The sequence below is a fragment of the Camellia sinensis genome, chromosome 8, assembly GCF_055761805.1.
Source record: "Camellia sinensis isolate YWXY chromosome 8, ASM5576180v1, whole genome shotgun sequence".
Lineage (NCBI taxonomy): Eukaryota > Viridiplantae > Streptophyta > Magnoliopsida > Ericales > Theaceae > Camellia > Camellia sinensis.
In genome coordinates, this window is record NC_138968.1 from 29,106,572 (window position 1) to 29,132,819 (window position 26,248).

The window sequence follows — 26,248 nt, forward strand, 5'->3', positions numbered from 1 at the left end:
CAGTTTGGACTCCTGTCATGGTTCTCAATCTAATCTCCTAAAGTGCAATGTGAGACTAATAAACACCAAAGAGTCGATTCTGGCAAATCATTTTGGAAAATCGATTTTGAATCAAATAATGCCAAAACTGGACTGCTTTGCTAGATTGCAGAGTCGCCACCTAAATATTTTATTTTTGGAAAATTTAGAAAACCCTAACTCGTGCCAAAGGCCACATGTCTATCATCACCAAAGTTGCCTCGGCTTGGGAACATATGTACAAGAGGGGAAGGTCTTGAAATGAGCACCCCCGCTCGCCCGATCAAAAATCGGCCTCTACTAAGCATGATATGTTGTTTTATAAACACATGTGTTCTTATTTTGGTTATTTAGCTAACTTTACTATGTGACGTGCACACAAGTATAGACTACATTGCAAGAATTGGAACGAATCAACTCATGTTCGTTTTAAAAAATGGTTTGAATTTGCCACCATCAAGTGGGCTTAGAAAATGCGAATTTGCCATCCACAAGTGGGCTTAAAATTTGATTTTGCCACTTCGTAAAGTGGGCTTAAAACATACATTCATCAAATTGTTCCAATTCAAGTAGTAAAGCCTTCATCCACAGGCATTCATGCAGTTAATCACTTAGGCAAATAGCCTCATAGAAAGTATGTTATCATGGAAGCACTCATACACATGCAAGTATGCTAAAGCATAAAACTCACCGAGTACTCCAACCCAAAACAAAAACTAGTTGGAAATATGCATGATCCCTAACTATGTTAAAAATGCCTACTACAACACATGCAATATGAAATAAGATAGTCTCGGCTACCTAATCATGGCATATGATACAATTTCATAACATGCTTTGACACACGAATTCAAAGTAGTATTGAAATACAATGCAGTTTGAATGATGCGCCGAGCCTCGGTGCATGCAAGACAAATAAATAATGCAAACATGAAAGCCTAAGGTATACTAATCAAAATGTGCCCTAATCTAACCATCGAAGGCGGATAAATAAAAGGGAGAAAGATGTGGGGTTGGAAGACATGCACACACGCACGCACACTTATTACAACATTGTGCCCTCTCGAACGAGGGTCTGAATAAATAAGCTAGGCTACACTAAACTAAGCTAATTATTACAAAACAAAACTAATTAACTATTCTAGCTAATTAATTACAACAGTTGAAATAAATTAACTAACTATTCTAAACTAGCTAAAATATCACAAACCAAATTAAACTTATTAATTACAACACTTGAATTGACCAATTAGCTATGCTAACTAACTAGAGCAATTTAAATAAAGCGAGTAAATGGCCTCGGCAGCGAGGGAGACATGCATGCTCAGTTGGCTTCTTACCAAAAATCCATCGCTTTGCCATCGAATGCCTCTGTTTACACTCATTTGATCTCTGAACATTGCACCAACTTCCAAAATGCTTATGCTCTAACACAGGAACACTTTTGCACAAAAATTGACTGGTGGCCGGTCGGCTACAAAAGTGGCTATCGGCCACCTTAACTGGCCGGTCGGCTAGTTTAAGTGGCCGGTCGGCTACTTCAGGTGGTCGGTCGGCCACCCTATTTCCCAGACTTCTGTTTTTGCTGTAACAGAGAGCAACAGAGGCAAAGCAATGCATTTTTCAAGAAATGTGTATACTGTCACTGTCCTTATCATTTCTCAAGCTCAAAGGAGTGTAGCACTCAGCTCTCAAGCCACCAATCAAGGATTTTCAATGCATGATGGCCAAAGAGTCAAGCTTGTAGAAGCTTAATGAATGCACAAATAAGACTCAAAGGACCACCACCCTATCATGTATGATCAAGGGTGAGGGCGACCAAGAAATGTGACACGTTTCATCACTTTGAGCATGAAATGTCCCACATTTCTTGTATTTGGATTAACGTCCAGTCCAAACACATGCAATGCAACACAACATGCTTAACTTGCTAAAGTTTTACTTGTCATGTTTTGTTTATACATTTTACATTATCGATCATTCTTTAACCAATTAAGTCCAAGGTGATTGTCCTCTAATGAGAGAGGGGTCAACCAAAGGATGATTTAAAACATGAGAGAGATCATGTCGTTGGTTAGTAGAAACCCTCAAAAGAGGATTAAAACCATTAAGCACAAGTCTTAATCTCAAGCTTAAACACAACCTTAAGGCTAACCAACCTCAAAGAAAATGGAAAAGTGAAGAAATGAGGGAGGTGGCAGATATTTCAGTGCTGAAATGGCATGAAAAATGATACTGCAACATGCAAGCAACACACGCATAACATGTTAAGAGCCAAAAGCATCAAACTAATGAAGATCACAACACTATACATATGCAACACAAAGCTCCACTGACCAAACCAGCTCTAGACAGAGTTAAAACATGCCAAAACAATGGCTAAAACATGCTGAGATTTAAGCATAAAAGGCTAGAAAAATATGCTCATATGTTAGCTTGCAAGCAAGACTTAAAACACAACTCTCAAAAGCAATGAAAGAGTGAAATAAGTAAGAGTGCGACAAAACTATATACACTGAAATCACATGTAAAATGATGCTATAACATGCAAACAACTCAAACACTTCATGCTTAAAGCCTCAAAACAATGAGCTAGTGAAGACCATTACACTATAGCCATGCAATACAATCCTCGAAGGACTTAACCAACCCAAAATAGAGTTAAAGTAGGCCAAAAATAGTAGCTAAAACAACTTGAAGTTAAGCCAACACAAGCTACAAAAATAGGCTAAACTATTAAGCATGCTAGACTAGTAAGCATAATTGCACTACAAGTACAAAAAGCAAACCTCAAGTGCTCCGACCAACCCAAAACAGAGCTGAAACATGCCAAAATAGAGCCTAAAACATTCTTTAATTAAGCCAAGTTAAGCTACAAAATCAAGCTAACATGTGAAGCAACCTAGGCAGAGAAGCAAGACACAAGGAGAGAAGGCTAACCCCTCCTATTTTAGACTTCAAAATATGTTTTCCACCACTGAAATAACTCTGAATTTCAGTGGTTTAAAGGCCCAAAAAGTTTGATTTGAAAGCCTTGAAAGATGGCACAAAAGCTCACATAATTAAGCAACAAGAAGGGTGGACTATCCCTTAATACAAAATCATCTTAAACCACCATTTTTAGGACTGAAAAACAGAGGTTTTTGTAGTTGAAATCCAGCTCAAAAACAGTTTGCAAAGGTGGCAAAACAAGTGTACAAAATAAGCTTAAAGAAGGTAAGTCTTATACCTTTGAAGCACAGCACTTCAACAGCCCAAAATAAGTCCCAAGATGCGTCAGCTCCAAGGTGGTCCAATTTGGTTAAGGGGTTGTATGCAAATATGTAGAGAATTCTAACTTTCAAGCATAAACAAGAGGACAGAGAGAGAATTCTAGAGAGAGAGGGAGAAATTTTGATCCAAAATTTTCTAACCCCTCAAATGGGAGAGAGACCCCCCATTATATAGAAATACAAGCCAAAAGCTTGCATTCATCCCTCCATACATGTGTATGGAGATGAGCATCAGTGCTCAACAGCTAGCACAACTGGCAAATAAATATCTGAAAAAGGAGAAAAATGGCCGTCGGCCACTTTAGGTGGCCGGCCGGCCGCCTCCCCTAGCCGACTGACCACTTCAAGTGGCCAACAAGGAGGAAAAGTGGCCGACAAGGGCCAAAAGTGGCTGACAAGGCCCTTCCTCCCTCTAGGCAAGAGACACCAAGGTTTGGTCCAAAAACAAGCACAAAACAAAGAGGGTTTAGGGGCCTAAAGACAAGGCATTCCGCCAAGAACTTCAGGCACTCAAAACGAGCACAAACACGCACAATCGTCGAGTGCACAAACGATGACGTCTAAGTCTTGAGGTAGGTCAAAAATGGGATGTCTACAGCCGGCAGTGGCACATCGATGGCCGGCAGTAGCATATTGGTGGCCGGAAGGTGGCCGGCGGCCTCCCCTGATGGCGGGCAGACTTCTACAATCTTCCCCTGCCTCTTTGGCTTTAATTTGTGTCCTTGGATTCCAATGAATACAAGGTATGCTCAAAGTTTGATTCAAAATACCTTCACAAAGCTCATAATTGTGTTTCCAGTGCGTGGTGGTCATTGCTCATCAACTTGAACAAGGTGTATCCTTTTGACATATTGCAACTCTTCCGAGAGGTAAATCGGAAGTTGCCTTGAGTCGTCTTTATCAAATGTGTTTTCTCATTGCATAGAATGTGCATTTCTTTGTCGTTGCATGGAACATGCATTTTGAATTGTTGCATAAAACATGCATCACCATGTTTGCATAGAATATGAATGTTGCATTGACTATGCATCGTTGATTATTTTGCATAGAATATGCTTTCCTATTGTATTGTACCTATCAAGTTTCTTTCTTATGCAGGCACGATATTGTATGTACGGTTCATTCAAAGCTGGTGCAACCAGACGATATTGTATGTACGACTCATTAAGAGATTCCAGGTAAGGTCACTCTTGCCCCCCTCCTTCGAAGCCTTGTTTCAGTTAGAAGCATTTGGGACGTGCGTCCGACGCTTATACCACCTTGCTTTGGTTAGAAACATTGGGACGTATGCCCGATGTTTATGCCACTCCTCAGTTAGAAACATTTGGGATGTGTGTCCAACACTTATACCACTTTGCTTTGGTTAGAAACATTGGGACGTGTGCCCGATGTTTATACCACTCCTCATTTGAAGCGTTTGGGACGTGTGTCCGACGCTTATACCACCTTGCTTTGGTTAGAAACATTAGGATGTGTGTCCGACGCTTATACCACCTTGCTTTGGTTAGAAACATTAGGACGTGTGCCCGATGTTTATACCACTCCTCGGTTAGAAGCGTTTGGATGTGTGTCCGATGTTTATACCATCTTGTCTTGGTTAAAAGCATTGGGACGTGTGTCGTGCTAGGAGGTGTTTACACCACTTCTTTTTCTCCTCTCGCGTGTGACACGCTAGGAGGTGTTTTGTTTGAGCCTTTGGGTGTGCCCGACAGTCGCTCTTGGCCTTTCCTGCGTCAGGCGTAGTTAGGATTGCATAATTTTCTTACATCCTTTTTGTACGAAATGCGGTTCGACTTGTGATTCTCGCATGTGGCATGTTCATTTGCGTACTTCTTCTCATGTGTGAGATTACTATACCTCATTGGTTTGCTTAAAATATCACATTTTCCTTGCATAACACTTGCATTTAAATGCTTTATTACAGCCTTCATTGCATGATCATAAGTTATGTTCTTACTTCGTGCATACCATTTGCATCTTGCCCCAGCATGTGGGCGCAACTATGAATTGTTATCTTGAATTTTTGTCAAAGTCTTGCGGCCTTGTCAAAATGGGTCGTCTCTGGGCTTTGACATTCACTCACGTCATCTTTGTGACTCTGAGTTCTGTCAAAGAGGGGCAACTGTAGACACCTCATTTTTTACCATCCTCAAGACTTGGATGTTCTTGCAGGTACATCCAGAAACAAGTTTGATTATCTGTTGAGTGCTCGAACTCCGCGGCAGAATGCCATAGGTTTGAGCTTTCCAAACCCTGCATCAATTCTATCTCCTTTTGGACCATGTTTTGGTCCTTCCAGCATGTCATTCTTGATGCACTGTCAGCCACGTTAAGGCACTGTAGACCATGGATTTTGTCCTGCTGGTCATTGATGTGCCCTGCCAACCAACAATGAGCCCCGGCTGGCCATCACTGATGGTCGGCCGACCACCAGTGTATCAGTAGATATTTTTAGATATTTTGTGCCAACTATTTGCACAGGTTGGAGCATCTGCTTGCACATGGCTGGTTGGATCTCTTTGAGAGGATTTTGTATCTTCTATATATAGAAGCTTTCCTCTTGCATGCTCAAGGTTACAAATTTTGAAGAAAAAAAAAATTCTCTACACTTTTACATAGAACCCCTTTATCAAACTTAATCATCTTTGTGTTGAGGTTGCTTGAGGCCCTATTTGAGCTCTAGAAGAGGATTTTTGCTTGGTTTGACTTGCCTTTGCTGCCTAAATAGCATCTTGTCTTCAAAGAGGTAGAATATTTGTATTTTAAGCATAATTTAAATACTTGTTTGGCCATCTTTGCATGTTGTTTTGAGGCTGATTTTGACCTCTAAAATCTCTATTTTTATGGTTTAAAATGGTGGTTTGAGGTTTGTTTTGGAGTTAGGGGTGGTCCACCCTTTTTTGTACCTTGTTTGGTTAAGCGTTGTGCCATCTTTCAAAGCTTTTAAAATAACTTTTTTTGGCCTTTTAACCACTGAATTCCAGGGGATATTCAGTGGTAAAAACTTTGTTTTGAGGTCCAAAATATAAGGGGGTAGCCTCCCCTCCTTGTGTCTTGTTTGCAAGTGTAGATAGCCTAACATGTGAGCATGTTTTTCTACCTTTTTGTGACTTGATCTCATCATGTTTTACCTACTAATTGGGCATGATTTAACTCTGTTTTGGGTTGTCTTGGTCATATGAGCCTTGCCTTGCATGGTTGTAGTGCAAAGGGCTTCACTAGCTTGGCATTTTAGGCCTCTAAACTTGATTTGCTTGAGATGTTTGCATGTTGGAGTGTCTTTTTACATGTGATTTCAATGTTCATAGCTTTGTCACATGCTCATTTGCTTCACTCTTTCATTGCCTTTTTAGAGTTGCTCTTGAGTCATGTTTGTAGCCTAACATGTGAGCATGTTTTTTTACCTTTTTGTGACTTAATCTCAGCAAGTTTTAGCTCTTGTTTTCGCATATTTTAACTCTGTTCTGAGTTGGTTTGGTTGGTTGAGTTTGTATTGCATGCCTCTAGTGTAGTGCTCTTCACTAGTTTGGTGTTTTTGGCTTTTGAACATGTTGTGCATGAGTTGCTTGCGTGTTGTAGTATCATTTTTCATGCCATTTCAGCATTGAAATTTCTGTAACCTCCCTCATTTCTTCACTTTTCCATTTTCTATGAAGGTTGGTTAACCTTAAGATTGTGTTTAAGCTTGAGATAGAGCTTGTGCTTAATGGTTTTAATCCTCTTTTGAGGGTTTCTACTAACCAACGGCATGATCTCTCTCATGTCTTAAATCAACCTTTGGTTGACCCCTCCCTTATTAGAGGACAACCGCCTTGGACTTAACCGGTTAAAGATTGATTTGGTAATGTAAAATGTGTAAATAAAACATGAAAATTAAAACTTAAGCAAGTTAAGCATGTTGTGTTTGCATTGCATGTGCTGAATTAGACGTTATATTAAACACAAGGTAGATTAGAGCATTTCATACTCAAAGTGATGAAATGAGCCAATCTCCTTTGTCTCCATTGCCTTTGATCATTCATGATAAGGTAGTGGCCTTGAGTCTTATTTTGTGCATACATTGAAAGTGTACAACTTGGATTTTTGGCCATTATGCATTGAAAATGCTTGATTGGTGGTTTTTGGATCCAAGAATGCCACTCCTTTGATGTTTTGAGATGATGATGAGGGGCACAGTGCAAACATACCCTTGGAAAACCCTCTTTTTTCCTCTATTTGTGCTCAGTTGCAGTGTGGTGATTCAGCACACCAGTGGCCGGCATTGGTTCACTGATGGCCGGCAGTGCTTCATCCTTGGCCGGCATGGCACATTTTTGGCCGGCAGATGGCCGATAGCAAGTATTCATGGCCGACAGGCCACTGGTGCAGTCCTTAGCATTGATTTGATAAGTTGGAGCAGAAGGTTCTGGAGTGTAATCAACCCTGCAAATAGAGCCTCTCAAGTGCAAACCGGAATGCTTTTCAGGGCAAAAATCGAGTGCATGCATCCTACATTTTCTAAAGCAGAGCTGAGGCAATGTAGTTCAGTGCTTTAAATGCTTAATTAGTGTACATTGGTTTTGTAATTTAATTAACTAGTTGCTAATTAGTTAAATGTTGTAATAGTTAGTAATTAGTTTACCAGTTATGCATTTGTTTTGTAATAATTAGTCTAATTAGTTTAATTAGATTAGCTGAATTAGCTTAGCTTATTCATTCGGACCCTCCTTCGAGAGGATGCAATGTTGTAATAAGTGTGCATCCGTGTGTGCATGTCTTCCGACCCCACGTCTTTCTTTCTTTTACTTAACCGCTTTCGATGGTTAGTATAGGGTCATTTTCAATTAGCATACCTTATGCTTGCATGTTTGTACCCTTCATTTGTCTTGCATGCACTGCGCTCGGTGCATCATTCAAACTACATCACAATTTCAATACACTTATTTGAATATGTGTTTAAAAGCATGTTATTAAAGTGTTGCAAATATCATGATTAGGTAGCCGAGCCTATTTGCATAGCATATTGCATGTGTTACATCAGGCATTTTGAATAGTTAGGATCGTGCATATTTTACTAACTTTGTTTTCCACGCTTGGAGTACTCGGTAAGCTTTTACGCTTTGGCATACTTGCAAGGGTGTGAGTGTTGTCGTGATAGCATTCTTGCCATGAGGCTATTTGCTTAAGTGATTAACTGTATGAAAGCCTGTGGATGAAGGCTTTGTTACTTGAATTAGAACAATTCGATAATTATGAGTTTTAAGCCCACTTGAGGGTGGCAAATTCAAACCATTTTTTTTCAAAAACAAACATGAGTTGTTTTGTTCCAATTCTTGCGATTTTGTCTATACTTGTTTGCGCGTGCGTCACATAGTAAAGTTAGCTAATAATCGGAACAAGAACACATGTGTTTATAAAAACAACTTATCATGCTTAGTAGAGGCCGATCCTTTGATCGGGCGAGCGTGGGTGCTCATGTCAAGACCTTCCCCTCTCGTACCCAAGTTCCCGAGCTGAGGCAAGTTTGTGGATGACGGACACGTGGCCTTTGGCACAAGTCAGGGTTTCCTAAATTTTGACGTTATTTGATTTAAAATCAATTTTCCAAAATGATTTGCCGGATTGGACTCTTTGGTGTTTATCAGTTTCACATTGCACTTTGTGAAATTGGATTTAGACCTATGACAGGAGTCCAAACTATAGGACCAATTCGAGCTTTTCGAAAGGGGGACACAAAGAAAGTTGAGCTACACCAGCTGTCCCCCAAAAGCTCTAGTTGTTCCAGGAATGATATTTTTAACCAGAGGAGCTGTTTTTCTATATATACCAGGTCTTCCATCATGGTTTAAGTTTGAAAAATATTCCAAAAGTTCCAATTCTTGAAATTCTCTCTCTATCTCTATCTTGCAACACACACACACACACCTTACCCAAACACTTCCTAAACCAATATTGGAGCTCTCCTTGCTGAGATTATTGAGACCAAATTTCAGCTCTAGAGAGTGAGAACTTGTTGGTTTGTGAGCAAAAGTGTTATTCCTCTTCAAGAGGTATAACTACTAGCTCCTTTGCACTACTTCTTTTCTATCTTTTCCTGCTAATTTTGAACTATTTTTCAACTATTTTTATGCGCTGACACTTACGGTTTAAGGCTATTAAAGGTGGAGAGGTTAATCACCCTTCTTTGAACCTTGTTCTCTAAGCCTTTGCACTTGTGTTTATCATCTCTTTGTCAACTTTTTTTGAACTTTTTAACACTGATTTTCAGAGGTTTTCAAAGGCTAGAAAAGTGATTTTGAAGTCCCAAAAATGGAGGGGTTAGCCACCCCTCCTTTGGCATGTTTACTAGCTTAAATTACTCCATGTTTTAGCTTATTACTTTAGCTACTTTTGTCTTCATTCCAACACATTTTTGTAATATTTTTGGGATGTTTTTGGACTGTCTAAACTCTAAAATTTTGGGCTGATACTTGTGGTTTAAGGCCAATAAGGGTAGACGGGTGGCTCACCATTCCTTCTACCTAGCTTCCATGGCCTTTACCCTTGTGTTTCCCACCTTGTTGTCACCTTTTTTTAAGCTTTTAAATACTAAATTTCAGATTTATTTCAGTGGCTAAAAACACTTTTTCAAGTCCAAAATTAGAGGGGTTAGCCTCCCCTCGTTATGTCTTGTTCACTAGCTTACATAGCTCTATGTTTCAGCTTATTATTATAACTATTTTTGTCTTAATTCTAGCATGTTTTAGGACTTATTTAGCACTGTTTTAGGACTATTTTTAAGTGTTCATTGCATCTAAGCCTTATATTGGATGCTTGTAGTGTAATTGTCCTTATAAGTTTGGTGTTTTAGGCCTTAGACACCACCTTATTTGAGTGCTTTTGTTTAGTGCTTTTCTTACTTGTTCTCACCATTAATCACCTCTGCAACCTCCTTCCTTGCTTGGCTTTTTCATTTGCTTTGAAAGTGGTTTCAAATTATTTGTTTGTTTAAGCATGAGATTGAGGTGTCATGCTTAATGGTTTAATCCCTTTGGGGGTTCATTACCAATGGCATGATATCTCTTTCATGCCCAAAGCAACATTTGGTTTGAGCCCTCTTTCCATTAGAGGACTTAAATTCACTTGTGGGCTTAATTGATTAAAGAATTGAGAGGTAATTAAAATGGAGTAATAAAATTGGTGATTAAAAATGGTGCAAGATAATAATTTGGTTTTGGGTTCAATCGGACGTTAATTAAACCTTGAGTCTTAAGTCGGTTCATACTCATTAGTGATGAAAATGGTTCAAGATTCATTGTCAACTGCTTCCCTTGATCTTTCATGATAGCGAGGTGGTTTTGATAGTCTTGTTTTGTTGCATTTATTGAACTTGCACACTTGGTTCATAAGCCATTATGCAATGAAATTGCATCCATTGGTGGTTTGTGAATTAAACTTACTACTCCTTCGAGCTATTCAAATGATAAGGAAGGGTAAATTCTACAAACAAACCCTTGAAAATACCATGTCCCTGCTCTGTTCGCTCTCTGTTGCAGTAGGACAATTCAATCATCAGTGGCTGGCAAGCCCTTTTTTGTGGCCAACAGGCCACCTTCAGTGGACGGTAGGCCATCTGCCAGCCACCGGTGCAAAATCCAACAGTGTACTTTTGAAGAAGAATAGAGTTGGTTCTGAGGTGGAAATCAGTGCAAGTGTTCTACTGTGCAACAAAGGCATTTGGCAGCAGAAATAGTGGCTTTTTCATGTGGAAAGTCCATGCATACATGAGCATTCCTCGTTTCCTGAAGCGAAGTAATTAGAATAGCTAGTTTAGCACCCTTTTCATGTTGTATTCATGTAAATAATTAGTTCATTTTGATTTGTTGTATAATTAGTTAGCTAGAATAGCTAATTAATTTGTTGTAATAATTAGCTAAGTACTTTAGCTAAATCATTCATTTGGGTTTGTAATAATTACTTAATTAGCTTAGCTTTAATTAGTTAGCTGTAGCTCGACTTTCTTCGCACCCCCTTTCAGAGAGCTCGAATTGGTCCTACAGTTCGGACTCCTGTCACGGTTCTGAATCTAATCTCACAAAGTGCAATGTGAGACTGATAAACACCAAAGAGTCCAATCCGACAAATCATTTTGGGAAATCAGATTTTAAATCAAATAATGCCAAACTGGACTGCTTTGCCAGATTACAGAGTCGCCACCTAAATATTTTGTTTTGGAGAAATTTAGGAAACCCTAACTCGTGCCAAAGGCCACGTGTTCGTCATCACCAAAGTTGCCTCGGCTCGGGAACTTGAGTACAAGAAGGGAAGGTCCTGAAATGAGCACCCTTGCTCGCCCGATCAAAAGATCGGCCTCTACTAATCATGATATGTTGTTTTATAAACACATGTGTTCTTATACGGTTATTTAGCTAACTTTACTATGTGATCCACACACAAGTATAGACTACATTGCAAGAATTGGAACGAATCAACTCATGTTTGTTTTCAAAAATGGTTTGATTTTGCCACCCTCAAGTGGGCTTAGAAAATGCGGATTTGCACTCTCAAGTGGGCTTAAAACATGATTTGCCACTTTGCAAAGTGGGCTTAAAACTCGCATTTGTCGAATTGTTCCAATTCAAACAATAAGCCTTCATCCACAGGTATTTATGTAGTTAAGTATTTAAGCAAATAGCCTCATGGCAAGCATGCTATCATGGCAACACTCACACTCATGCAAGCATGCTAAAGCGTAAAACTTACAGTGTACTCCAAGCCAAAAACAAAGTTAGAAAAATGCATGACTTCTAACTATGTTATGATGCCTAATGTAACACATGCAATGATGCGACTAAATAGGCTCGGCTACCTAATCATGGCATATGATACAACTTGAACAACATGCTTTGAAACACGTATTCAAATAAGTGTATTGAAATTGCAATGCAGTGTGAATGATGCACCGAGCCTCGATGCACGCAAGACAAATGAATGATGCAATATGCAAGCATAAGGTATGCTAATCAAAACGTGCCCTAATATAACCATCGAAAGTGGATAAATAACAGGGAGAAAGACGTGGGGTGGGAAGACATGCACATACACACGCACACTTATTACAACATTGCACTCTCACGAAGGAGGGTCCGAATAAACAAGCTCAGCTACACTAGGCTAAGCTAATTATTACATAACAAACTAATTAACTATTCTAAGCTAATTAATTATTACAAACCGAATTGAACAACTAGCTATGCTATGCTAATTAAAATATTAAACAAAAAATTAAACTAATTAATTACAACACATGTAATAATCAGTTAAAACTAGCCAATAAAGCAATAAAGTGGCCTCACGGGCGAGGGAGACATGCATGCTCGATTGCGTCCTCCCAAAAATCCATTGCCTTGCCCTCTGCTGCCTCTGTTTACATTCTCCTTGATCTCTAAAAATTAAACCAACTTACAAGCTGCTTCTGATCCAAAACAGGAACACTCTTGCACAAAAATGGACTGGTGGCCGATCGGCCACAAAAAGTGGCTGTCGACCACCCCAACTGGCCGGTCGGCCACTGCTTTTTCCAAACTTCTATTTTTGCTGCAACAGAGAACAATAGAGGCAGAGCAATTCATTTTTCAAGAAATGTGTGTGCTACTACCCTCCTTATCATTTCTAAAGCTCAAAGGAGTATGGCACTTTGCTCTCATGCCACCAACCAAGCATTTTCAATGCATGATGGTTTGAGAACTAAGCTTGTACAAGCTTAATGAATGAACAAATAAGACTCAAAGGACCACCACCCTATCATGCATGATCAAGGGTGACGGCGACCAAGAAATGTGGCGCGTTTCATCACTTTGAGTATGAAACATCCCACATTTCTTGTGTTTGGATTAACATCCGATCCAAGCACACGCAATGCAAACACAACATGTTTGTCTTGGTCATGTTTTACTTGTCCAATTCTTGTTTACTCATTTTACATTACCGATTAATCCTTTAACCGATTAAGTCCAAAGTGAAAGTCCCCTAATTGGAAAGAGGGTTTAAGCCACAAGAGCCTTGAGCATGAAAAAGGCCACAAACTATTGGTTAGTAGAAATCCTCAAGAGATGACTAAAACCATTAGGCATGAGAGCCTCAATTCCACACTCAAGCCAACAAGGGCTCAAGACCACTTTCAAAGCAAAATAAAAAAAAAAAAGTGAAGAATAGAGGGAGGTTGCAAACTTTTAGTGTTGAGATGGCATGAAAAATGACACTACAACATGCAAACAACACATGCACATGTTAAGAGCCAAAAACATCAAAACTAGTGAAGAGCACAACACTAGAGGCATGCAATATTAAGCTCAAATGACCAAACCAGTTCTGTACAGAGTTAAAACATGCCAAAATAGTGGCTAAAACATGCCGAGATGGAAGTACGAAAGGCAACATGCTCACATGTTAGGATACAAACAAGGCTCAAGGCACAATTCTCAAAAGCAATGAAAAAGTGAAACAAGTGAGAGTGTGACAAAGCCATATGCACTGAAACCACAAGCTAAGTGATACTACAACATGCAATCATCTCAAGTAAAACATGTTACAGGCCTTAAAACACTAAGCTAGTGAAGGCATTTGCATTACAACCATGTAAGACAAGGCTCATATGACCAAGACCACTCAAAATAGAGTTAAAGCATACCAAATAAGAGCCTAGAACATGCTAAGATCAAGTCATAAAAAGATAGAAAAGCATGCTCACATGTTAGGCCATCTACACTTGCAAACAAGACACAAGGAGTGGAGGCCACCGCCTCCTATTTTGGACCTCAAAACCAAGTTTTTACCACTGAAATTCCCTTGGAATTCAGTGGTTAAAAGGCCAAGAAAAGTTGTTTTAAAAACTTTGCAAAAAGGCACAATACCTTAGCAAACAAGCTACAAAAGAGGGTGGACCACCCCTAACTCCAAAAAGGCCTTAAACCACCATTTTTAAACCTTAAAAATAGAGGTTTTTGTATTAGAAAACTAGGCCAAAAATAACATGCAAAGGTGGCCAAACAAGTAACTAAAACAAAGCTTAAAAGGAGTAAGCCTTATACCTTTGAAGTACAGCAACAAACAACAAAGATTCTGAGCTAAAACCAGCCTTAGAAACTCAAACAAGGCCTCCAAGAACCTCAGTTCCAAGATGAAGGTGTTTGGTCAAGGGGTTGTATGCAAATATGTAGAGATTTCCCACTTTCAAGCACAAAAGGGGGGGAGAGAGAGTGGATTCTAGAGAGAGAGGAAATTTTTCTCACAAAATTTTTCTAACCCTTCAAATGGGGGAGAGACCTCCCCTTATATAGAAAAACAAGCTAAAAGCTTGTCTTCATCCCTCCATACATGTGTATGGAGATGAGCATCAGTGGACACCAGCTGGCACAGCTGGCAAATAAATATCTAAAAAAGGAGAAAAATGGCTGTTGGCCACTTTAGGTGGCCGACTGGCCATCAATGTAGCCGACCAGCCATCAACATAGCCGACCGGCCACCACTGGTGGCCGACAGGCACAAGTCATGGCCGGCAAGCTAGGGGGATGGCCGACAGGTCACCTTCTCCTCCAGAAGCTAAGCAACAAGCTCTTGGTCCACAACCAAGTACAAAACAGACAAGATTAGAGGCACCAAGGCAAGGCGCTCAGCCGAGACCTTCAAGGACTCAAAACGAACATGAGCGAGCACAATCATTGGCTGTTCAAGCGATGACGTCCAAGTCTTGGGGACGGTCAAAAATGGGGTGTCTACATTAGCTAGTTAGTTCATTCGAACCCTCCTGTGTGAGGGCGCAATATTGTAATAATCTGTATCTCTTCCAACCCCCCGTCTTTCTCCTTTTTATTTATTTGCTTATGATCATGTTTTGTTTAGCATATCTCATGTTTATATACACTTGTATTCCATGCACCGAGGCTCAATTCATCATTTTAACTTATATTGTTAGTAAAACATTCTTTGAATACTTGCTTAGACCGCATGCTATTTAATTGATTCATATGCTATACTAGTTGTCGAGCTTAGTAATTGCATATCGCATGTGTTGCATTAATCATATTGCATAAGTTAGGATGATGCATTGTTCTAACTCTCTTATCTTTTTTGGCTTGGAGTATTAGGTAAGCCTTTACTTGCTTTAGCATATTGCATGAATGTAATTGTTGCCATGTCTAGCATGCTTTCCATGAGGCTAAGTGCTTATCTGATAAACGGTTTGAATGCCTGTGGATGAAAGCCTGTTACTTGAATTGGAATAATTTGAGTAATGTTCACATGCAATCACTTTTTCAAGTGGTACATATTCAAAACAAACATGAATCGAAATGTTCCAATTCTTGCAAGTTAGTCTATACTTGTGTGTGTGCGCATCACATAATAATGCTAGCCTAATAAACCGGGACAAGAGCATATAATGTAAATAAGATTCATATCATGATTAGTAGAGGCTGATCTTTGATCCGGCAAATGGGGGTGCTCAATTCATGACCTTCTCCTCTCATACCTAAGTTCCCGAGCCGAGACAATCTTGGTGATGACGGACACGTAGCCTTTGGCATGAGTAATGGGTTTCCTAAATTTTTCAAAAAATATTTAGGTTGCGACTCTGTATCTGGCAAAGCAATCCATTTTTGGCGCTTTGATTCAAAATTGATTTTTCAAAAGATTTTCTAGATTTGGACTCTTTGGTGTGTATCTATTTCACATTGCACTTGTGAGATCGAATTCAGAACTGCAGGAGTCCGAATTGTAGGGCTTATCGTCTTTCGAAAGGAGTACGAAAAGTCAAGCTATAGATCATGATCCGTTGTTTTTTGGCAGAGTTTTGGGAGAGTTTTCAACAAGCTTTGGGTGCTAGGTTAGACTTGAGCACAGCTTGTCATCCTCAAACAGATGGGCAAACTAAGCGGGTAAATCAGATTTTGGAGGATATGTTCAGAGCTTGCATCCTCGATCTTGGTGGTAGTTGGAAAAAACACTTGCCATTGGTAGAGTTTGCTTATAATAATAGCTATCACTCCAATATCAGAATGGAACCTTTTGAGGCTTTGTATGGAAGGCCACGTCGACCACCTGCTTGTTGGATCGAGATAGGAGATGCGTCGTTGCTAGGTCCAGAGTTGGTGAGAGAAACTACAGAGAAGGTAAACATTATTCGGGAACATATTAAGACTGCACAGAGTCGTCAGAAGAGTTACGGTAATAGAAAATGTAAGGGGTTTGAGTTGAATGTTGGAGATTTTGTGTTTTTAGAGGTCTCGACGGTGAAGGGTATCATGCGGTTCGGAAAGAAGGGAAAGTTGGCACCTAGATTTGTGGGACCATATGAGATCACTGAGAAGATTGGTAATGTGGCTTACAAATTAGCCCTACTACCGGCTTAAGCTATGATTCACAACGTGTTCTACGTATCTTTATTGCGGAAGTGTGTGCAAGACCCTTCCCAAGTAGTATCATCAAAAGTGTTGGAGATTAGTGACGATCTAACATATGTGGTGCGACAGGTTATTATTCTAGACCAGGATGTAAAGCAGTTGCGGCACAAGAAAGTGAACTTGGTGAAAGTGCAATGGAGCGAGGATGAGAACGATATCACTTGGGAATTGGAAAAGAAAGTTCGGCGTATGCACCCGGAGCTTTTTGTTTGGTACTCTTTCTTATCGAATCTTGGGACGAGATTCTTTTGAGGTGTGTATATTGTGGCAACCTTAATTTTTCGTAAGTCATTATTTATTTGTTTATTTATTTATTTATTTATTTATTATTATTATTATTATTATTATTATTATTATTATTATTATTATTATTATTATTATTATTACTTTATTTTATTTGTGGCTTTATTAATTGTGTAGTTACATGAGAATTTAATGTGATATTTAGTTAATTTAATTTGTTAGTTAATTATATATAATTAATCTGAATATTTACATTTATATTTATATATATATATATATATAAAGAAATTATTGATATAGATTTTATATAAGATATTTATATATGTTATATTTGTGATTTATTTGTATAATATAATATAATAGGAAATTAGGTTGATATATATATCTAGACTTAGGTTTATAATATATTTTTAGGTTGTAATCATAATAGTGTGTGGAGGAATTTCGAATATAGCAGCAGCCATGAAAAGACATTGAAACAAAAGACGAGAAAGAGAGAGAGAGAGAGAGTGAATGAATGCATCATCAAGTATATTCATCATAGAAACAAAGAGAGAAGAGTGGCGGCGGGAAAGAGAGGTGAGGAAAAGAGACAAAAAAAAAGGGGTTAGGGTTTTATTTTGGTGGCTCCATTAATTTTCCAAGTGATTCTCTGATCTTAAAAAAAATATTGTGAGTACAAAATCCACTTCCCTTGATTTATGTTTAATTAATTATTTTAATTTATTTATTTTAATTTATTTGATATTAGTTTGATTTTGTATTTACATGAAGATGATAGATTGATTTTAATTATTTTGATTAGTTGTGTATGTCAGGTTTAGGATTTTTATATGGATTTATTTTATGGTTGTAACCACACTCATGGATATATGAAATTAAAATAAACTTGGAACCCATAGATAAATTCCTTATACTCTACCATGACTCCATGGATTGTTGTTTTAATTGAGTGATGGTGAGAAACAGGGTATAAGAAGAAAAGAAAAAAAAAGTGAGGATTATGAGATTTATTTGAATGCCTTAGGCTTGGCATTACTATGTTTGTTCTCATGAGTAGATGAGATATTGTGTGTGTATATATATTGTTGCCTCATTCTCATGAGTAGACGAGTGCTTTGATTTACACGCGTACGTATATGCTAACCATTCGAGGAGTGTGGGTCAAGCTCGGGATGATATCCCTATGCAAGTTTGGCTTCGGAGCAGTGTTAGGTATACGGGAAGCACATGGGATATATGTGTAGGCCGTAAGTGAAGGGTCGAAGTGGTGTAGTTAAGGTACAAAGAATTTAATTATGAGTTTATTGGTATAGTGTGAATTGTATTGATTTGTACATATTGAAAATAATAAACGACCTTAATAAATTATGAAATTTGAGCAGAGGCATGTATACGTGATTTTCAACAACTTTTGTATTTTAACTTCTTATTAAAAAGATCGATTAGAACTTGTAATCGAATGATCTTGGTTACAATAGTTTTTATTCATTTTAGCAGTGCAGGCTTTAGATGTTGTTTTAACCCACAGAACGAGCTCATTTTTATTGGTTTTGCATAAACTGAAATAAAATATTATTCTGCACACTTTTCGTGTTTTCAACTTTTTCGAAAAAGAAATCATCTTAGGGCAGTTTCTATTCGTTTTCAGCTTCAGATTTTTCGATTGAATTCCATCTAGGTTCTTCTATCAAGTTTTTCTCTCAACTTTTGTTCTTTGAGTTTTGGTCAATTCGAATTATTTAAGCGTGAAATGGTACATTCTTTTATACTTCTTCAACAAATTACTTATGATTAAATTATACTAACTTTATTTTTTTGCAGAATGGTGGGTCTTACTAACTTTTTATGTAGAGCTGACCCACCATATTTTTATTTCTATTTTGTTTATTTTATACTCAATTTATATTTCATTATGTACAGGCAAGAAACTAAATGCCACCGTATCTCAGTGCGGATGGAACTACCTATCTTGTCCCGTAACAAGTATTAAATGCATTTTTTTTTTGTTTGGTGGACATGTGGGTGTTAAATCTTGTACTCGTACCAGTATACTTGTATACTGACCCATTTTGTCTATTGGTATCTCGGGTACATTCTATTTGAGCGCAGGCGAGCTTCCTTTGCAGGATTAGTTGGGACTATGGTAATGACAAAAAATAACTTTGATCTTAGGATATGTCTTTTGAACTTCTTTTGGATTTCTTGAGCTTAGGGTTGATATTAGTTTATTTATTTATTCTTTATTCTTTTTTTATGACCTTAGTTTTTTTGACAATTTGGCATTATGGGTTGTTTTTCAACGTTACATTATTTAAATTGTTTTGACTGGTTGTTGCTACTTTAATGTTGGAGGTATCAGATAGGTTTGAATCTATGATGAATAGTTTGGTTGGCATTTATTAATTATTTTTTTTAATCCCTTGTTGTCTTTTGAGCATAGAAATTTACTTAAACCTTATGGAGATGAGAATGTTTAGATTTTTTTCACCCCTAGGATTTGGATGGTGGAATATTGATTGGGGTTTAGTCCTAATTTAATATTTAATTGACCAAATTTTGGGGCGTGACAAAACTCCTCCCTTATTCGACTTGGAACTGTGCTTTCATCAACAATGGAAGCAGAATAACTTGAGCTCGAGTCTGGATTGGATTTTGACTTTGTCAGTGCTTTGTGAGATGTTTTCACAAGTGTTTCCACTGCACCATTACAAATAGAAACTAGAAAATCACACACTTTGGTTTGGTACTTGAGATTTGTAATCCCTGAGAAAATTTCATCATATACGTTAACATCCATTATTTTGTCAAGATAAACAGCAACTGTTGTGCTGATAAACTTCTGGATGCAATCAGCTTTAAGTAGTTTACTCTTGTAGACACCCTATTTTTGACAGCCCATAAGACTTGGGCGTTACTGATGATTTACTTGATGGAGACAGGTGTGCAGGGCAAAGGTTCAGTTTCTTCGGCAAGAAGAGAGACAAATCTCAACTTCACACCCCATTTTGGACCAAAGTTATTTTGAATGGTTTTTAGACCTTAAAACCCTCTCTTTCAAAACATTTTTGAAATAAAGTTTCTACGATGTTCCGAAGCTCACATTTTGTCAAAAAATGCGTTTTTTGATAAACCGAGCAAGGACAAAGTGGAAATGAATGAAAGAGAGATGAAATCTTTGAAAAAAATCTTTCAAGACACCTTGCTTAGGGGTTTGAAGTTGAAGAAAAGAGGAGAAGAGGGGAGAAGCCAAGTTGGAGAAGAAGATAGGCAAGAATTGCTACGAGAGGGACGAGCAGTCCTCGCTAAATCAAGCTTATTTGTGTATACACTTTGAGTTAAGCTATGAAGCCACCACTGTTGGAAAGAAGACTTCTGGGGCTTCATTTTTCATTCAAGAATCTCTTAAATCCGAGACCGGAGGGTAGAGATATGATTGGTTGAAGTTGGGCATCATCCCGGTTGGACCGAAACTGAGCAACCATCACTAAAACAAGCATAACTTTTTACTCAGTTGGAATTTTGATGCAAGGCTTGTTCCATTGGAAATCTTACTTCCGGGGCTTCAATTTCGACACAAGAATGACCCGAAAAGGAGTTCATATGAAGAAGTTATGCCCGTTTGAAGTTGGACCTACAGAGCAGATTTTTACTGTCGAGCGGCCAAAACAAATGGCCGACCGGCCAAATAGATTGCCGACCAGCCAGGAAAGATGGCTGACCGACCAAGTTTGCTAGCTGATGACCTTCCGGAGTATTCTACAGATTGAATGGATGCCAGCTGCGCCAGCTGGAATGCACAGACTCTGCTCCCCATGCACGTGTGTGACTGTTTTGCACCCTTTGCACCCCTTTTGACCCTTTTCTTGCACCCTTTGCTCAAGACTTCTTGAGGAAGCCTTGACCCCTTGTCTTGGCTTCCCCAAGAAGCTTACCAGCTGTCCTAGCTTCTCCAATAAGCCTTGACCTCCCCTTTGACCCTTTTGTAGCTTGTCTTAGAAGCTTAGTCTTGCCTATATAAGGGGCCTCTCCTCCTCCATTGTTTTGGTTGGTTTTTTTGAACAAAAAACCAGAGATATATAGATATATCTGATATATACATACAGATATCCCTTCATCTCTCACTATATCTCTCCGATTCGACCACCAAACACCCTTGTTCTTGGGCCATTTCTTCATCAACTCATAGCACAAGGCATCCTTACTCCATTGCAGCAACTTGAGGCTGTTCTTCAGAGCTTAGGAGCACCTAAACTTGGTCCAAGAGGTGCTGGTTTGCTGGTCTTCAAGGGTGAGTTCTCCTCTTCCCTTTTCTAGTCTTTTCTTGCTTCATACCTAAGCCATAGTTGCTTGCATTTTTGGGCTCTGACCCAAACTGTAAATCATCATATTTTGAGGTCCTCTTCATGTTTTATTCAGGACCTCTTGCTGTTTGAGGACAGTAGCTTGCACTTGCTTCATTACCCCTCTTAAATGCCATTATCTTGCATGTTATTCTTGGCCTATACATGATCTGTTTTGGAGCATTATGTAAACTGTAAATAGGATTATTTTGAGTCCCTCTTCAACATTGAAGAAGGGATCAGCACTGTTTGGGACCTCCATGCTATACTTGCCTTTATATTCTCTTTTGGGTCCCATTTTTGCATGCCTTGGCAACCCCTGATGTTTCTGTTTCTGGACTTTGGTCCGAACTAAAAACAGCCATATTTTGACTCCCTTGTCATGTTTCATTAAGGGTCTTTGGCTTTTTGATGATTTTTTTGTATACTTGCTTCTTTGGCCACCTTTTGGCCCATTTCTTGCATAAGAGCTTAGCCATACCTATGTTTGTTTTTGGGGTTTTTACAGTTCTTCAAATGTGCATATTTTGGGCCCCTCTTCAATGTTTTTGAAGGGGCCTAACCTGTTTGGTGTCAGCAGCTGTGAGTTGCTTCATAATCTCATATTTAGGGCCATTTTTGCATACTAGTTTTCCCCTATTTATGTTTGCTTTTTGGCCATGATTTGAACTGGAAAAATGCTTATTTTGGGGCTTCCTTGCTACTTTATATTCATTTCATGTCCATATTGTGCATGTTTGGTATAGCTATAGGCCATTTCGGGTGCCAAAATTCATGTTTCGGGACTATTCCATGCATCGGGTGTACTTTCGCCTCATTTTGGGGCTGTTTTCCCCCACATTTCAGTGCTGAAATCCCATTAGCATGTTTGCATATCATTTTCCATGCCATTGCATTGCATATGCCATTGCCTCGGTTTGCGTGCACGTGTGCACGCATTTCGAGGCGTCTCATTTTCATCTTATGGCCTCCTATGTGAGTGTGGCTGAGGTCCACTTGTATTGGTGTAAGCCCATCTTGCATTGTGTATGCCATGTTTCAAAGCGTTGCGCATGTTATGTCGTTAGCATTGTGTATGCCATGTAGTTGCATAGCATGCTTGTATTCTTGTTTGCATACCTAGGTTGCATTGCATTGGCATGCATGCCTTGCCTCTTGATCATGTGATAGAGGTTGGGCTTTATGTGTTTGTTTGGTTTGCATGACATTTGAAATCAAAGCGCATACTTGGTTTCTTGGACCATCACGCATCGAAATGCGCAATTGGTGGTCCGAGAATCAAGGAACATCCCCCCCCTTTGAGTCAAAAGCATGATAAGGGATGTGTTGGTGCACACATTTGCTTGGAATTTCATGCCATACACTGTCTGTCCTTTGTTGCTGTCAAAACTGTCTTCTACAGGAAGTTTTTGCCGACCGGCAACATTATGTGCCGACCGGCCATTTATTCAGTGCCGATAGCTTTATCCCCAGCCGATGGATATTGTACACGGCCAGTGGCCATCCCTCCCAGCCGATGATGTTCTACAATGCTCATAGAAGGTTCTCTGGGACTTTGACAAGTTTTCAGAGAAGAGAAGGCAGTGAAAACAGAGGCAGTAGTGCTATAGCAGCGAGTTTCCGGGCGATATGGGTCAAGCATGCATCATTTGCGCATCCCGAGGTGGGGGCCGTGGCCACCTTCCCTTTGCATTTAATTTATTAATTAAATAGGAATTCTGTAATAATTAATTAAGTAGTTAGTTACTTATTCAGACTGTAATATTTATTCGGTCCCTCCGAGTGAGGGCGTACTTGTAATAAGTGTGGGTGCGTGTGTGCATGTCTTCCAACCCAACGTCTTTCTTCCCTTTTATTTACCTGCTTATGATGGTAGACTAGGGCATATTTAAAGTAGCATACCTTATGCTATGCATGCGTGCATTCATACACTTGTCTTCCATGCACCAGGCTCGGTACATCATGCTAACTGCACTCGTATTTCAATTCCAAGTTGAGTATTTGTTAGTTGCAGCACTTCACATGCCATGTTTAGGATAGCCGAGCCTGTTTAGATTGCATCTTCGCATGTGTTGCATTAGCCATTTCAAATATGAACTAGGATCATGCATGTGATTACTAACTGGTTTCTGTTTTGGCTTGGAGTACTAAGTGAGCTTTTATGCTTTAGCATACCGCATGCGTGTAAATGCTATCATGATAGCATGCTTACCATGTGGCTAGATGCTTACGTGATAAACTGTTTGAATGCCTGTGGATGAAGGCCGAATTGCTTAAATTTGGATAATTCATTAAAACTGTGAGTTTTAAGCCCACTAGATAGTGGCAAAACCATCTTTTCTAAAAAGCCCACTCGAGGGTGGCAAAAGCTGCATTTTAGCCTACTTGTGAGTAGCAAACCATTTTCAAAACAAGCATGAAATGTTTTGTTCCAATTTAGGCGATTTGGTCTATACTTGTTTGCTGTATGCATAACATAGTAGTTCTAGGCTAATAACCGGAATAAGAACACATAACGTTTTCAAAAACGGATATCACGGTTAGTAGAGGCCGGTCTTCGGACCGGGCGAGAGGGGGTGCTCATAGCTGACCTTCCCCAATCGTACCCAAGCTCCCGAGCCGAGGCAACTTTGGTGATGACGGACACGTGGCCTTTGGCACCGAGTCAGGGTTTCCTAAATTCCCCCATTTTAAAATATTTAGGTGGTGACTCTGTATCTGGCAAAGCAGTCCATGTTTGGCACTTCTTTTCAAAAATCTGTTTCTCAAAACGATTTTCCGGATTTGGACTCTTTGGTTCAGATTAAGAACCATGACACAAATCGAGTCCGAACTGTAGTAGTGAGGCCCCACGCGGGCGCGTCTACAACACTTATCACTCGACACAACATTTAACCATTCAGTTAAAGCCGATGAGTTCGATCCAAAACCATGAGATACACAGACTAGTCTGTCTCCATTCGAACATTCATCAGATTGGCCATTCGAATAGAAAGCCAAAACTAAGTTTTGGGCAAAGCTACCAACAACAACATAAACAAATCCAGTCCCAATTGTAGACATGAGTTTACCCATAACCTAATCAAAAAACTTGACTTTGAACCTTTTTCAATTTCATTTCCGGTCTCCGAACAATACCCCCTCAAAATCCCAATTGTCATAGCCTCAGAAACCCTAATTAGTGACTGTGAAAGCTACTCTAACATTGCAATTTTGCATAATTGCTTCAAACTATTGACAATTTGGTTAGAATTAGATTGCGAAAAATGCTTGAGGTCTTTGGAGACAATACCAATGGTATCTGCTGAATCAGAAACCATTTCGGCAATTGATATCAAAGCTCCCAAGAGCTTAAAATTTCTCTTCCTCTTCCTTGCCACAAAGGGCGAGTGATAAACCTTATAACTAACATAACTCGAAACACCTAACAATGCAAAAGTGATAAGCCACTTCTTCTTTCTCTAAGAGAAATTTAAGCCCTTGTTCAGCAGTTGAAAATCCATATATTGCAACTCGATTTACAAAATCCCCAACTTCATAGTTGATTGACAATTTTGCTATGTGTGTGAGAGTGAGAGAGAGAGAGGGGAAGAAAAAGAGAGAGAAAAAGAAAAAGAGAGATTGGGGTTAGGATTATGGAGGAGCTAGGGTTTGGTTTTCTTGATTAAAGAAAGAATATCGAAATTAAATGGTGAAATTGATAAGTTCTGAATAGCTATATAATCTATTCAATTTTGTTATTTATCGAATGCTATAAGGTCCGAATCTATTGTCAAGCAAATTACATAAAAGATGACAGAAATTTGGATATAAAAGATACACATTCATCATTGAAAAATATAGAAATTCCCTAGATATTGATTTGTGATTATGTATCAATTTTAAGCAGTAGATAACAATCTCAATCAAACAATCAAGACAAATCGACACAACGATTTTAACGTGGAAAAACCATAATTGGAGCGCCTCCAATTCTGATAAAGAATCTATGAGCCAAAGCCACAAAACAATACACTACGAAAACAAAAGGAATTATACAAGTATACTCTCAATTCCTTAGTGAATCCACGCCCGAATTGAACCGACCCCTATATGCCTCTTCCACCACGGTCCTCAATTCGGAATTGTCTTGCCCAACGTTGAATCCACAACATCGATGTCGAATCACACCGATGAGCCACTCCAGAATCCACCAAAGCTTCAGGCTCGAATTTCCCAGAATCCATTGAAGAACAACTTTCTCTTTTGTATAGAATAAATAAACAATCGTTTGATGTAAACTTCTTAAACCATGAGTTGAATACTTAATCAAACATCAAAGAAAACTAGCAAAATATCCCCATATATAAACCCTAATATCAAAGAAGAAGATCTGGAAGCGTAACCCTAAAATATGACTGACACACATATTTATAGCAATCTATTCCATGATCTCCACTCGAGCTCAGGAATGGATGCTTGAGCGGACTGATGCTCGAGCTCAGGAAATTCTGCTCAAGCGGGAAAAAACATCTCCTAGTATTTTTGCAGGCGATCAAACTTCTGGAACCAAGGATTCTCCGCTTAAGCACACAAACGGCCACTCAAGTGGACAGGCAATTTTGAATGCATTTTTGCATTTTGCTTCAGGGGCGCTGCCCCTCAACCCCGCCGTGGCGCTACCCCTTGGACTCCCATGAGGTACTGGGTAACTCGATCCCCATTATAGTCAGTGAAGTGGCAAACATAAAAGAATTAACTTCTGAAACATCTCTGCAAGGCGCAATTCGAGTTGGATTCGCATCTAAGTACTAATAGCCTCACTGAAATAAAAGAGCGAATAAAAGTACAATTGAAAAGAGTTTTGTCAAACGGGATTCCAAGAATAAAAACTTAACAATCATTTTCCCAGCATAGAAAAACCAATGCTTAGATCAAATTCTATAGTCTTCTACAAAGCACATCTGAAATTCAC

At 39.0% G+C, this 26,248-nt stretch overlaps 1 pseudogene; it reads right to left on the reverse strand.

Annotated features, from left to right (window-relative positions):
* LOC145797653 (protein PHLOEM PROTEIN 2-LIKE A10-like) overlaps positions 1-24,797 on the reverse strand; it is a 69,934-nt pseudogene extending 45,137 nt beyond the window's left edge.
* Positions 24,798-26,248: the final 1,451 nt, after the last annotated feature.